This window comes from Hevea brasiliensis, unplaced genomic scaffold (assembly GCF_030052815.1).
Source record: "Hevea brasiliensis isolate MT/VB/25A 57/8 unplaced genomic scaffold, ASM3005281v1 Scaf231, whole genome shotgun sequence".
NCBI lineage: Eukaryota > Viridiplantae > Streptophyta > Magnoliopsida > Malpighiales > Euphorbiaceae > Hevea > Hevea brasiliensis.
The window spans coordinates 49,908-64,860 of record NW_026614731.1 but is presented as its reverse complement, the minus strand read 5'-3'; the positions used below and the strand labels follow the sequence as shown (position 1 = coordinate 64,860).

Genomic DNA, 14,953 nt, shown 5'->3' with positions numbered 1-14,953 from the left:
TTCATTAAGAATTTTGGTTGAATTAGGAGCGTGGCCCATACCTATTTTGAAGGAAACAACGTTCTGATTAAGACCGATCAATCCATAGGATTCTTTGGCCCCACCCTCTTGAGGCCAAATTTGATTGTTTTCTAGGGTTTTGAGGCATTTTTCTGTTTTTACTTTGATTTCTTTTTGTTTATGACAAGAACTTTTCAATCTAGTGAGTTGATATTTGATCCAGAAGTAGAAAAAACAACTAAACAGTTGAGAAAATTAGCTAAGCAAATTCTGAGTACATCTGAAGGAGTCCAATCTCCAAAAGAGTTAAGTTCATATTCGGATTTGGATTCAAATTCCGAAAACGAAACCATGGCTGCTAGGACTTTGAAAGAGTTGGCTATTCCTGATCTAAACCAACAGCCTTTGTGTATTCAATACCTTGCTTTAAATGTTGCTTTTGAGTTGAAATTTGGACTAATCCATTTGTAGCCTAAGTTTCATGGTCTTGCAGGTGAGGATCCACATAAGCATTTAAAAGAATTTCATGTTGTGTGTTCCAGCATGAAACCTCAAGGAGTTTCAGAGGATCAAATCAAGCTTCGAGCTTTTCCCTTCTCACTGGAAGGCACAACTAAGGATTGATTGTATTACCTTCCTTCCGGATCTATCAACTCAAGGAATGGGATGAAGCAGATATTTCTGGAGAAGTATTTTCCTGCTTCTCTTGCTGCCAACATAAGAAAAGAAATTTGTGACATCTGACAGTACAATGGAGAGAGCTTCTATGAGTATTGTGAACGATTTAAGAAACTGAGTGCAACCTGTCCCCATCATTAAATAAGTGAGCAGCTTTTGATTCAGTATTTCTATGAGGGACTTCTATCAATGGACCGCAGTATGATAGATGTTGCTAGTAGAGGAGCTTTGGTTGACAAGACACCAGAAGAGGCAAGGAGGCTGATTGCTAACATGGCAGCAAATTCTCAGCAGTTTGGAATGAGAATGGATCACACACCCATGAAGGTTCATAAGGTAAGTACATTTAACCTTGAGAAACAGAAGCATTCAGTGGATTAAGGAGCTTTGCCATGTCGAGCTAACGACGATAAACAAAAGCGCTTCTTGGGAGACAACCCATGGATGGCTTGTTAGCCACAATCAGATTTGTTTTATTTCCTTTATCTTATTTTATTTTCTAGCATTTTTTTCATTTTCTTTTGCATTTGGGCTTTACATTGGGGAAAATGTAAGTTTTAAGTGTGGGGGAAGAGAAATTTGTTGCTGCAATATTTTTTATTGATTAAAAAATAATAGTAATAATAAATAAAAATAAAAATAATAAAAAAAAAATTGTCCTCAAGCATGACTTAAACTCTCAATCAACTCCACTTAGAAGTTCCTTAACTTCACCCTATCACAACATTCTCTAACAAAAGATTAAAAGTTTGAAAGAAGAGGCAAGTAAGGTAATAACCATCACAACAAATTCCATCAACACCATACCAATATATCAATAATTTTTCCAACATAAAACAAAAGTCTTGAAATCAATTAAGCTCACACAATTAAAGTTCCATAAAATTTTAAATCAATACACACTAAAACACAAGGCTAGTTTATCAAGGCACAACAATTATAGCTCTTTGCAAATCTTAGGAGAGATTTTTTTTTTTTTTTTTTTGAAATTGGTACTTCTCTCTTGTCACAGTTATTACTTTTTTTTTTCAACCGTCACCTTCAAAAAAGTTACTTGCTCATATCCTAACTAGCTTTTGGCTTGAGAATCGACATTGGGTTCATGAAAACCCCTAATTAGTTTGCTTAACTAAAATAGCGGAGCAATTTTCAAGTTTAATCTTTTATTTCCCATAATTTATGCATCTACATATTATAAAGTGCTCTGATAGATTAAACAAAGTTCTAAAATATGCATTACACTAGTTTAAAGCACACATAACTAATCATTTCACCATTAAATCAAGCCTAAATGATTTATGCAAGAAAAAATTGCTCTATGGTATGGAGAAGAGGGAAAATCCATCATTAAAGTTACTATTACCTTGTCTAAAATATCAAAAATTCAATCTAAAATAGAAAAGTTATTTCAAGGACAAAGCACTTCTCTTCAAGAGTTAATATAGAATCATGAATCAAGCTTATGAGAACAATTTTTTTTATTTTTTTTATTTTTTTTAATTAAAGCAATAAATTTCTCCTCCACCACACTTAAAACTTACATTGTCCTCAATGTAAAGCCCAAATGCAAAGGAAAAGAAAAAAAAATGCTAAAAAATAAAATAAAATAAGATAAGGGAAAGAAAACAAATATGATTATGGCCAACAAGCCACCCATGGGTTGCCTCCCAAGAAGCGCTTTTGTTTATCGTTGTTAGCTCAACATGGCAAAACTTCTTAATCCACTGAATACTCTTGAAACCCCTCATAAAATGGCTTAAGTTCATGACCGTTGACCTTGAACACTTTGTTAGTTCCTAAACTTTGAATTTCAACTACACCATAAGGAAACACATTAGTAACAACAAAGGGTCCAATCCAACGAGAATGCAACTTACCAGGCATCAGCTTCAATCTAGAATTATACAATAAAACTTTTTGCCCAATCACAAACTGCTTCCTTATTTTGTCATGGAATGCCTTTGTCTTTTCTTTACAAATCCTAGAATTTTCATAAGCCTTAAGGTGAATTTCCTTTAATTTATGCAATTGTGATTTTCTTTCCACACCAGCAGCATCCAAATTCAAGTTACAATGTCTAATAGTCTTATATTCTAACTCATCCTTCATGCTTAACTCAAACACATCCTGCACAAATGTATCAACAACATTAATAGAAAAGACAGAATGACCATCAGCAGGATACTTCATAGCATCAGAGATATTAAATTTAACAGTCTCTCCATCAAACTCCATAGTTAAGGTACCCTCATCCACATCAATTTTTATCTTGGCAGTTTTTAGGAAAGGTCTTCCAAATAAAATCAAAGCTGACTTTGATGAAAAAGCACTATCATCCATATCCAGAATGTAAAAATCTGCAGAAAAAATCAATTTTCCAACCTGCACCAACACATCCTCAACTACTCCCAATGGGTAAGCATTAGAATGATCAGCTAACTGAATAATGACACTGGTTTCTTTCAAAGGACCCAAATTTAAAGTTTGAAAAACTGAATTTGACATAACATTAATAGATACTCCTAAATCTGCCATTGCACGTTCAAATTTAGAATCACCTATTCTGCAGGGAATAGAAAACAAACTTGGATCCTTACACTTAGAGGGTAATTTTCGCTGAATTAATGCAGACACATTTTCTCCTACACTGATCTTCTCATTAGTACTCAACTTGCACCTTGTAGTGCATAATTCTTTAAGGAATTTGGCATACCTGGGAACTTGTTTGATCACATTAAGTAAAGGTATATTAACCTCCACCTTCCTGAAAGTCTCCAAAATTTCTTTCTCTTGTTCTTCTTTCTTATTTTTAGCCAACCTGCATGGGAATGGAGGAAGAACAGAATTATTAACCTTATTCAGTTTAGGTTCAGTATTTACCTCAACTTCAGGAACTTCAGATTCTTTTGCTCCTTGCTTCTTCCTTTTCATTGACTCATGTGGACTCTGGTTATTAACTTCTTTCCCACTTTGCAACACTATAGCACTCGCATTTTTTCTGGAGTTCATGACTGTTTGTGATGAAAGCTTTCTAGAACCTTGAGCTTCAAGCTTGCTCACAGATAAGGCTAACTGACCAATCTGCCTCTCTATGTTTTGAATGCTATTTTTGGCCTCTTATTGAAACTGTTGTATATTGTTAGCCAAAGCCTTAACAATTTCATCAAGTGACATACCTTGATTTGAGGGAGGCGGAGGTGGAGGTGATTGATTCACTTGTGGTCTTTGCTGCTGGTATCGATTTTGCATTAATTCTCATAACTCAAATTGGGATGATCTCGCCATCCTGGATTATAAGTATTTGTTGTGGCTGTCCATAATTTCCTACTGCATTAACATGTTGCATTGATTCATCCTCTTGTAATGCAGGACACATGTCAGTAGCATGACCCGAACCCGAGCAAAATTCACATACCTTAACAATTTGCATGTTCCTTACAGCCAATTGCCTCACTAAAGAAGTTAAATCAGAAATCTGTTTATCAATGTTAGATGTACTTACCTCATTAAACTTCATAGGTGTGTGATCCATTCTCATTCCAAACTGCTGAGAATTTACTGCCATGTTAGCAATCAGCCTCCTTGCCTCTTCTGGTGTCTTGTCAACCAAAGCTCCTCCACTAGCAACATCTATCATACTACGGTCCATTGGTAGAAATCACTCATAGAAATGCTGAATCCACAGCTGCTCACTTATTTGATGATGGGGACAGCTTGCACACAGCTTCTTAAATCGCTCCCAATACTCATACAAACTCTCTCCATTGTACTGCCGAATTCCACAAATTTCTTTTCTTATGTTGGCAGCACAAGAAGCAGGAAAATACTTCTCCATAAATATTTGCTTCATCCCATTCCATGAGTTCACAGATCCAGAAGGAAAGTAATACAACCAATCCTTAGTTGTGCCTTCCAGTGAGAAAGGAAAAGCTCGAAGCTTGATTTGATCCTCTGAAACTTCTTGAGGTTTCATGCTGGAACACACAACATGAAATTTCTTTAAATGCTTATGTGAATCCTCACCTGCAAGACCATGAAATTTAAGCAATAAATGGGTTAGTCCAGATTTCAACTCAAAAGCAACATTTAAAGCAGGGTATAGAATACACAGAGGCTGTTGGTTTATATCAGGAGTAGCCAACTCTTTCAAAGTCCTAGCAGCCATGGTTTCGTTTTCAAAATTTGAATCCAAATCCGAATCCGAACTTAACTCCTTTGGAGATTTGACTCCTTCAGATGTATTAAGAATCTGCTTAGCCTACTTAGCCAATTTTCTCAACTGTTTAGCTGTTTTTTCTACTTCTGGATCAAATATCATCTCAACAGATTAAGAAGTTCTTGTCATGTACAAAAAGAATTCAAAGTAAAAATAGAAAAATAAAAATTAAATTACCAAGAATAATTTCAATAATTAAATTAAATTTTAATATTATTAACATCAAATTTCAATAATTTTCAACCAAAAAAAAAAAATCCCAAAATCAAACCTTACAACCCACTAAACTGAAACCACAAGCTAAAAAATTACTAAGAATTGAAGAATTGAAGAATCCAACACAAACTACCAAGAAGGCCATCTCTTTTTTTTATCGCTGTCGAGATTCAGAATCTGCCGATGCATGCAATCGGTTGTCAATGGGAGTGCCGAGAGAGGGATGGTTCGACGGTTTTGATCACTGTCGAGAATCAGTATGAGCGAGATTGATCGCTGGACGAGCTGAAGACAAATTTGGTAGTTGATGTGTGCGTTGATTTAGAACTGAGAGTGAGGACCGACGAGCGCTAATGGACGAAACAGATTTACAGCATTAGAGAAAACAAGAGACAAAATTGAAAAATGAGAGAAAACAGAGCACAAAAAACAAACGAGGGAGGGAGAAGTAAGGTAACTGACAACGACAAAGTGCAAAGGTAACTGAAAATTTCAAATTTTAAAAAATTATAAATGATATCCTTAAATATTTTATATAATTAATATTTTATAAATATTAAAAATATAATTAGTTATTTATAAAAAAATTTTATCTATTGGTCATAATATTTAAAATTAAAATTTTTTTATATAAAATTTAAAATCACTGTTAGTATATATATAAAAGTCATGTTAAAAATTTATTTTTTGATTATTAAAATTAATTAATTAGATTTATTTATTTATATTAATAAGTTTTACATTTAATTAATTTTTAATTATTTATATATATTTAATTAATTATTAATGGCCCATTAATTGACCCCATTGCAATAAGTTACCTGTTCTCCAAGTCTTCAACATATGTATTTATTGTTAATTTATTATTATTATTATTAAAAAGTATATAATAATAAAATATTTGATATTAAATAGAGCGAAATGGAGAAATAAAATCTATATAGTCGATTTCAACTAGTTTAGGACTAAGGCCTAGTTGTTGTATTAAAAAGGATATAAATTTTTCATATTGTGAGGATTAAGTTACCATTAATATTCCACATTTATTAAGAAGTTTCACTACTCAATTGTTTACCATTAATATTCCACATTTATTGAGCAATTTTACTACTCAATTGTTTACCATTAATATTGAGCAGTTTTACTACTCAATTGTTTACCATTAATATTCCACATTTATTAAGCAGTTTTACTACTCAATTGTTTTTCAAAAGGACTAAAAGATAAGGGATAGCTAAGTTTTAATTTAATAATATTAAAATTTTTTAAATTATTTTATAAAAATTGGGAACATATAGAAGCAGAAAATTAAAGGGCACTCATATATGCATATTTTGAATTGAACGGAACTAACGCAAATGAATGTGAGAAAAAGAGTCTTGCGATAGATCATGTGGCAGAAAGAGCTTCAAAGAAACTGTGTTTTGAAGAGCAAGAAGATCAGGCTTCTTCTACTCATTGTTATAGGTGTCAACTTTAGTCTCATATGGCTTAGACATGCACGTCGCACGCGCTTGCTAATAGAGTTTTGAGAAAATATAAAGACGTTGCTAATCGATTTCTAAGAGTTGCATAGAATGGCATTGAATTCACTGTAAAAGGCTGTTTATTTGAGTTGTAATACACCATTGTTCTTTGGTCTGGTATTCCCAAGCTAGCGTGGGCATAGAATTTTGAAATTTTGAGATTTCCTTCACCATGTCTCTTTTTCTACATGTGATGCATGGGTTAGGCTTTCCATCAAAATCGAACATCAAAGAGTCAGGTCACTCTAATTTATATTGGATTTAATCTTCAATTTCCCTAAATACCATATGCAATTTGCTTTGTAAATAATAGTGAAGCACAGTGTGGCCTTAGGCTGTTGAGTACTTTTTGTTTAGGTTGTTTGTTGTTGATGATCCAATTTGTACGTAATTGGCTTTGCAGAGGGAAGTTGTTCCTAATTGTGCTCGTCTAAGCTTTACTCCAAAAAATTACATCTTTTGTGACAAAATTTTTATTACACATAAGAATTTGTGGCTAAATGTTATAATTTTGTAACAAAATTCCCAAGTCGTCATTAAATCATTTGTTTTTGCAACAACAAAATATTTTGTCACCATAATACTAGAAATTCGTCACCAAAAGAAATATATAGTGATAATAGAAAAAATTTCGTCACACTTACATTTGGAGGCAAAAGCTCCCACCAAAATTTTGGAGGGAAATTTTTTAGTGACGATTTAACAATAATATATGCAATTTCAAACAATTGAGCATGATTTAATAATAATATATGAAAAATAAGTTTTTGGTGACATTAATTTTTTTAGCACGTGTGCTATACTTGTTTTACATATTATTTAAACTTTTTTATATGCAATTTAAAAAAAAAACTTCCATATTAATTAATTAATAAACTTTAAAACAATTGAGCTTTTTTTTTCACTTAATATAATATTAATTTCAAGTATTTAAATTTAAATACTAATTTTATTGCTAGTTTCATTAATTTTATAAAGAACAATATTCATTAATTTAAAATTTATTATTTTTTAATTAAAATATATTTTTATGGGAATTTATATGTCATAAACAATCTAATTATTAATATTAATTTATTAATTTATTAATAACACCTTTTCTAGCTTAGCAACCATTGAGTCGGAAATGCCAAAGAGAGAAGATTATGATGGAAATATATACTTAGGTCTATATGGTTAGATTTTTAAAAACTCTCCGTGAACAAATTTTTTTCTTTAGGATTTTTAAAACTTTCTTGTAGATAAATTAATTAATTTAATTTTAATTGGATTATAAAAATTTTAATAGATATATATTTTTATTAAAATAAAATTTGAATTTAAATAGATAGTCAATCTAATCAATTAAATTAAAAATTTTTAAATAATAATAAATTTATACATTATTTTTTAGCCAATCAAAATGGAGGATGATTTGTAATTATTAAAATTAATCATTAATATTTTTGAAAATCCTTTCATATATATATATATATATATCAGGTTTTCTTGTTCGGAAAACTCTATCATGCTTGGGAGACCTTCCTGATATTGAAACTGAAGATAATATTGCTGAACCAAAAGATCTCTCAAAGGATTTTAGTTATGTGGTCGAAGGTACTCATTTTTGGCATTCTCATCCAATTAATTGAGGGATTGTGATTGAGCTTTCTTCTTCAGAACCTTTCACAAGCCATACATGGCTCAGCGGCCACGATCCGGTTTTGAACCGGAATCGAACCTGAACAGGTTCGGTCAAAACTAGATAAAAACCGATTAAAATCGAAACTGGCTTCGAACCGGACCGAAACCGTCCTTTTGCGGTTTGGTTCAAGTTCATATTTTTTAAGAACTGTGAACCGGCGATTCCGAACAGGATTGAACTGACGATTTTAAACCGGATTCAACCGGCAATTTAAATATAAAAAAATTTAATAAATATGTTACCTCACTCCTAATTCATTTATATATATAATTAATTCTCTACACAATTATTCTCTGTATTTTCTTCAATTCTTAATATTTTTTCAATTTTTCTCAAATTCTCTAAATAATTATTTTCTACACTCATTTTAATTTCCAACATTCTCTCAATTTTCCTACTTTATTATTTTATATATTTACTGAAATTTTCAATACTATCTCAATTACTTTATTATTACCTTAAATCCTCAATAAAATTTCAAATACCCTCTATTTTAATTTTTTTTCTCTTTTATACTTTTTAATTATCAATTATTATATAATTTTTTTAAAAAGGCAAGTAATAGAACTATAAATTTTTATTCTCTGAATCCTAAAGGGATATTTAGGCAAAATAAAGTTCATACACTTTTTGCTAATTTCTTTAAAAAAAATTAATTTCATCTCTAGTTTTTTAATCAGGTTCAAGTTTTTATTTATTAAATTTTTCTTAAAGATAAATTTTTTTCTTTCTTTTTTTTTCTTATTATATTTTGATAGAAAGATTTCTAAGAAAAATTAAAATATTTTTACAAATATAACTTAAATTTTGAATCAATAAAATTTTTCTCTAATTCTTTTTGTCTAAACTACTCTTAAACCATCCCTAAACCACTTCAAAACCGTCCTCCAAACTGTCTTGAACGTTTCTTTTTTAAACCGCCCTTCAAACCGTTTTAAACCGGGTTTCAACCGAAACCGCCGGTTCAGGAATCGTCTTCCAAACCGTCCCCTGGTGGTTTGGTTCAGGTTCGTGATTTCATTGAACCTAAACCGGCGGTTCCTGAACCGTGGTCACCTACGCCTTTCGTGCTTTTCGTGATTGGTGATACTAGTTTTTTTTAGCACATGTACTATACTCGTTGTACATACTCATTATTTAAAAATTTTTTATATGCAATTAAAAAAAAAAAACTTCGACACTAATTAATTAATAAACTTTAAAAAGGATATGGTAACCTTACCATTATATATATACATTGAGGGTGTTTTACCAATTTGTAATTTCGTCCATTGTATTATGGGTATGTTAAATTAAAAAATTATAAATTTATCAATTCTTTCTTAGTGCGAGAATTAAATTTACAATTTATTTGTAAATCAAAACAATTAAAATTTCTCCATGGTATCATTAAAATTTCTTACTATTTTCTTCTGAATTAATTAATTATATTAAAAAAAATATCAAATACCTACGTAACCAACTAATGTTTATTTTTTGCATAACTCATATATGCAATTATGGATACTCATGCAATGCTATGCATAATAAATTATGAATCTGAAATTAAATATAAAGAAATACCAATACATATTATAAAACTCTTTCATTAAAATATATATAAAAAAAAAACTATTGAAAACTAACTTAATTATTGATGTGGCCCAACTGCAAGTGCACGGGTCGTACAAGTAGTATAGAAAAGATATCATTCCCTCGAATAATTATATTAATAATTGAATTTTTTATATAAAAATTGATTAATTTAAGCTAATTTTGTAAATCAAGTGAATGATTAATAGAATTAAGGGTGTAAAATCTATTTATGCAAAATCAACAATGTAATTATCAATATAAATGATTCAACTCTAGCAGCAGCAAATAAAATTAGCAAATTGAAATATGGCAAGCAATTAAATTCAATTAACAATTAACAATATTAAAAAGAGTGATTCCGGAGTTTGGGGATTCATATTCAAGCCATTTTGGGATTCTTAAATTGGTTATCCAATCTTATGGAAATTATGGATTTTAAAGAGATTAATTCTTAAATCCTTTTAATACCCTTTCGAGTGAGATGAGAGTGCCTTAATTAACTTAATCCTACTTTTGTGGATTTAAAATTAATGAAGACCCACTAGGTTCCTTAATTAATCTGTAAATCCTCTTAATCCTTAGTCTATTTCTAGATCTAAGTTAATTAAGTCCAATTTTTTTATTACCTATTATAGGATTTTCTCCTTTCGGTGCTTCAACCATGGATTAAAAATAATACTTAATGGGATCCTACACTAACCATGTAATTAGGCACACAAGAAATGGATAAAACCTCATAAAAATCACAAAATATGGATTACTCAATCAAAATCCATAAAATATCTTAAATATTACATTCCAACTCCAGAATCTATGAAAAACTATTCACTATCCATAATTATTATAAGAGATTGTGAGTAAATATGGAAATAGAACTTGAAAATATACTAAGAACTAAGAAACCCAATACAAGAAAGGTAGAAAATGGTTAAGAAAAGAAGAAGAATCCAAATCTGATCCAAAAATGGGAAGTGACGCCCCCCTTGCTCTGTTTTCTGACGTTTTCTCTGGCTCTCTCTCCACTTTCTTCTTCTTTTTTTCTCCCTTACCAAAATGAGATAATGATACTATTTTTCTGAAAAATAATCCTAAAATGCTATGTTTGAGGAAGAGATTCACTTGTAAAAATTCTTCTGTCAGCTCATTATGAAGAATTGCACAAGTTGTGCAAGCTTCCTATGCTGATTCTGAGCAAATTTGGTGGTTCCAGGTGCTTCTCGTGATTCTACACAAGTTATTTTTCTGACGTTTTCTCTGGCTCTCTCCACTTTCTTCTTCTTTTTTTCTCCCTTACCAAAATGAGATAATGATACTATTTTTCTGAAAAATAATCCTAAAATGCTATGTTTGAGGAAGAGATTCACTTGTAAAAATTCTTCTGTCAGCTCATTATGAAGAATTGCACAAGTTGTGCAAGCTTCCTATGCTGATTCTGAGTAAATTTGGTGGTTCCAGGTGCTTCCCGTGATTCTACACAAGTTATAATTTGGTTGTGCAGATTTTTTATGCTTTGGAGTCCTCCGTGAAAGTGCATAAGCCGACTGCATAAGCTATGCAGCTGGTTGGGCAAGTTTTGATAGGTTTGGGTGCTCCTTTTTGATAGGTTTGGGTGCTCCTTCTGTGATGATGCATAAGTGAGGCGTGAGATTGCGTAAGTTATGCAGGTTTCGGCCACTTTGACTGCCACCTTCCGTGAAGTTGCACAAGCAAGGCATGAGACTGCATAAGTTATGCAGCAAGTCATGCAGGTATCCGTGAAGCTGCATAAGCGAAGAGTGAATCTGCACAAGTTATGTAGCAAATTATGCAAACTTTGGTAATTTTGCATTCTTCAATCTTGAAGCTTTATTTTGACATTTTTTGCTATAGGAATCACTCTTCACTGACACAATTACTTTTTAGTTCCTCAAAAATACTATTTTACCTACAAAACAAAGCAAATTACAAATTAATTCAAAAATTAAAAATTATAAAATATTATCTAAATAACTAATAAAATTAGCTAAAAGTGACTAACAAATAAATGAAATGGCCATGAAATCTAATCTAAATGACTATACAAAATACATGAATCAATTATATAATATTGCAGATCATGATGGAAATAAAAAATTACGTGCTTATTGGAGTATATATTTCAATCCCTCATTTTAATCCATTAATTAAGTAATCTGCAGTGACATTAAGTTTAGCCGGTGTATATATAGGTCAATAAATAAGCAACTCCATATACCTTTTAGAAAGAGATCCAAAATCAAAAGCTTCTTTATGACAAGGGCTACTTGGTGATTGAGAGGCTATGGCTTTAGCTTTGGATTTTAGATTTCTTTAGTGAATGTATAAAAAACTGAGAATAGAGTGCAATTTTATAGAGAAAAAAGTAAAACAAAAGAGATAAAGAATATATCAAAAGCCATGATTAAATATATCTACTTATTCTCAAGAAATATGTGTATATGTATATATGTCTTATCTTATAACTCTCAATCCCCTCCAACTTCTAGAATTGAATTAGAATTTTTATACAATATTTTAAATTTAAATATTTTATATAACTAATAATTAAAAGAAAATATTTTTGAATGATTAGATAAACAAACCATCTAATATTTTTGTTTAATAAAGATTTATATTTTAAATTTCAAATATTTTTTAATGACTAATAAGGTGTTAATGACAATTATACTAAGAAAATGACAAATGACAAAATTTTAAGTTTTACACGCTGGCATAATTTTGTGAGCTTATTTGTATGCTTTATCTTATATATATATTGATTAGCCAATTGGATATTTAGGAATCCAATGAAAATAAGTATGATTATGTGAAAATTTATTTTTTTTTCTTATAAATGATTTATTACAAAACAAAACTGAATATAATTCATTAATTTGATTTTTTTTTCTCAACCACACTAGCTTCAAGTACATTAATCCCTCATAGGTTAAAGTAACTTGCATTTTAGTTGTTACTCTAGTGAGAATGCCAATATTAAGCGTGATCAATTTTCGGTTATAACTAAAAAATCGAATCAAACTGAATCAATTCTGTTATTTTGGTTTAGTTAATTGGCCCATTCGGTTTGGTTCAGTTAGTGATTTCAAGAAATTTCAGTTTTTAATTTGGTTCAGTTAATTAATCGAAATTAATTAAAAAAATCTAAATGGACAACACAACATATATATACACATACATATATATCTTTCCCTCAGCCTTGCCAGAAATCACGATACTTTTGTTAGCTTATACCCTTTTCCCTTCTTCACTCTCTCTCCTCCTCCTCATTTTTCTCCTCATGCTATTTGCTTTGGTTTGCGCCGCTTATTATGGAGTCCACATACCACAACCCTTCTTCTGCAATCGCTAATTTGGAGTAGTGTCACATGGGTGTTGTCACTGTTATTTTATTTTATTTTTCTGAATGTATGAACCTGTGATTGTGGGTTTTCTTTTCCTTTTGCTATAAATCTATGATTATGGATTTCTTGATCATTCATTGTGAATATGTGATTATGGGTTTTCTTTTCCTTGTTGTGAATCTATGATTATGGGATTTCTTGATCATTTGTAATTGTAGGATTCCTTTTGCTGTGATGGATTGTTCACTTTGATTATGGGATTCCTTTGTGAATCTATGAATAAGGAATTTCTTCTTTTACTATGATTATGCATGGGGTTGTTTTGAATATGTGATTGTGGGATTTCTTTCGTTGCGATGTGTTTGTTCACTTTAATTAGGGGATTCCTTTTGTGAATATGTGATTGTGGGTTTTATTTTCCTTTTGCTATGAATCTATGATTATGGGATTTCTTGATCATTTGCTATGAATATGCGATTGTGGGATTCCTTTTGTTGCGATGGGATTGTTCATTTTGATTATGGGATTCCTTTTGTGAATCTATGAATAAGGAATTTCTTTTTTATTTTTGCTATGATTATGGGTTTGTTGTGATGGGTTGTAATTTGTTTTCTTTAATTCAATAACCGATGAATCGAATCAAATCAAATCAAAATTGGTAGTTCGATTTGATTCAGTTATTCCTCTATAATTGGTTTAGTTTGATTCTCATTTTTCTTAAATTTTAGTTTTCAATTTTTTTTTATTTGGTTTGATTCAAAATCGAACCGAGCGATTGCACACCCCTAACCAATATTAGGAATTTCGTCTAATTCTAAAGGGGGAAAAAAAAAACTAAAAAAGCCAATGAATGGTGAATGGTGGCATGTATTTGATTTCACTAAAAGTAAAAGCAATGGATAGACACACTAGATTCGGCAATGAATATTTATATATTTTTTTGAATATTTCAATTTAAAAAAACTAGTAACAAAAAATACATAACAAATTCAATATAAAAAAATAAAATTTTATTTTTTATTAAATTAATAATTTCAATTAGTTTAAAAATATAACAAAACCGAATTAAAATTATAATCGAATCAAATTGAAACTGAAACAGCCCCTAGCTCAAATCGAAACTACCAGAATTAGAATAGATGAAAATTAACTCTAAACAGTTCGGTTTAGATCTCAAGTTCTACACACAAAAACCACTGATTTTGATTTTAAATCGGACCATGATCGATCGAAGGCTGGGGCTAGCAATGGAGCTATGAATAATGAGATTGATTTAATGGCTAGCTAAACATGGATGTTGGGAGCCCTCGGGTGATTTCGAGGGAGTATTTTAGGTTTATGATTTTCTTTTTATTTTTAATTCATTAAATTATATGAAATTGTGAAATAATTTAAATTACTTGTTTATATAAAAAGAATTTGAGATTAAATTTAATTATCAAGTCATTAAAATATTTATTTTAGTTTCTTTCTTTTTTTCTCATTATAATATTTTGATTTTTTACATGTACATTGATTTTTCAAAAATAAAATCATTTAATTTAAAAAATTAAATACTAAAAATATATTCAAAACAAAATATTAAAGCACTGTTAAATATATAAAAATTATTATCATAAATTTATGACGGCAATACTTATTTTATATATAAGTATTTGTATTTTCTTTTAGTTTTTCTTTCCTTTCAATCTTATATTTC

General features: G+C 30.3%; 2 non-coding genes across 2 annotated transcripts; one reads left to right on the top strand and one right to left on the bottom strand.

Annotated features, from left to right (window-relative positions):
* Nucleotides 1-714: 714 nt before the first annotated feature.
* On the bottom strand, nt 715-821 carry LOC131176731 (small nucleolar RNA R71). Its single transcript, XR_009146652.1, has one exon. It is a non-coding gene; the product is annotated as a small nucleolar RNA R71 (small nucleolar RNA).
* Nucleotides 822-4,373: 3,552 nt separating this feature from the next.
* LOC131176730 (small nucleolar RNA R71) lies at nt 4,374-4,480 on the top strand. The gene has a single exon (XR_009146651.1). It is a non-coding gene; the product is annotated as a small nucleolar RNA R71 (small nucleolar RNA).
* Nucleotides 4,481-14,953: the final 10,473 nt, after the last annotated feature.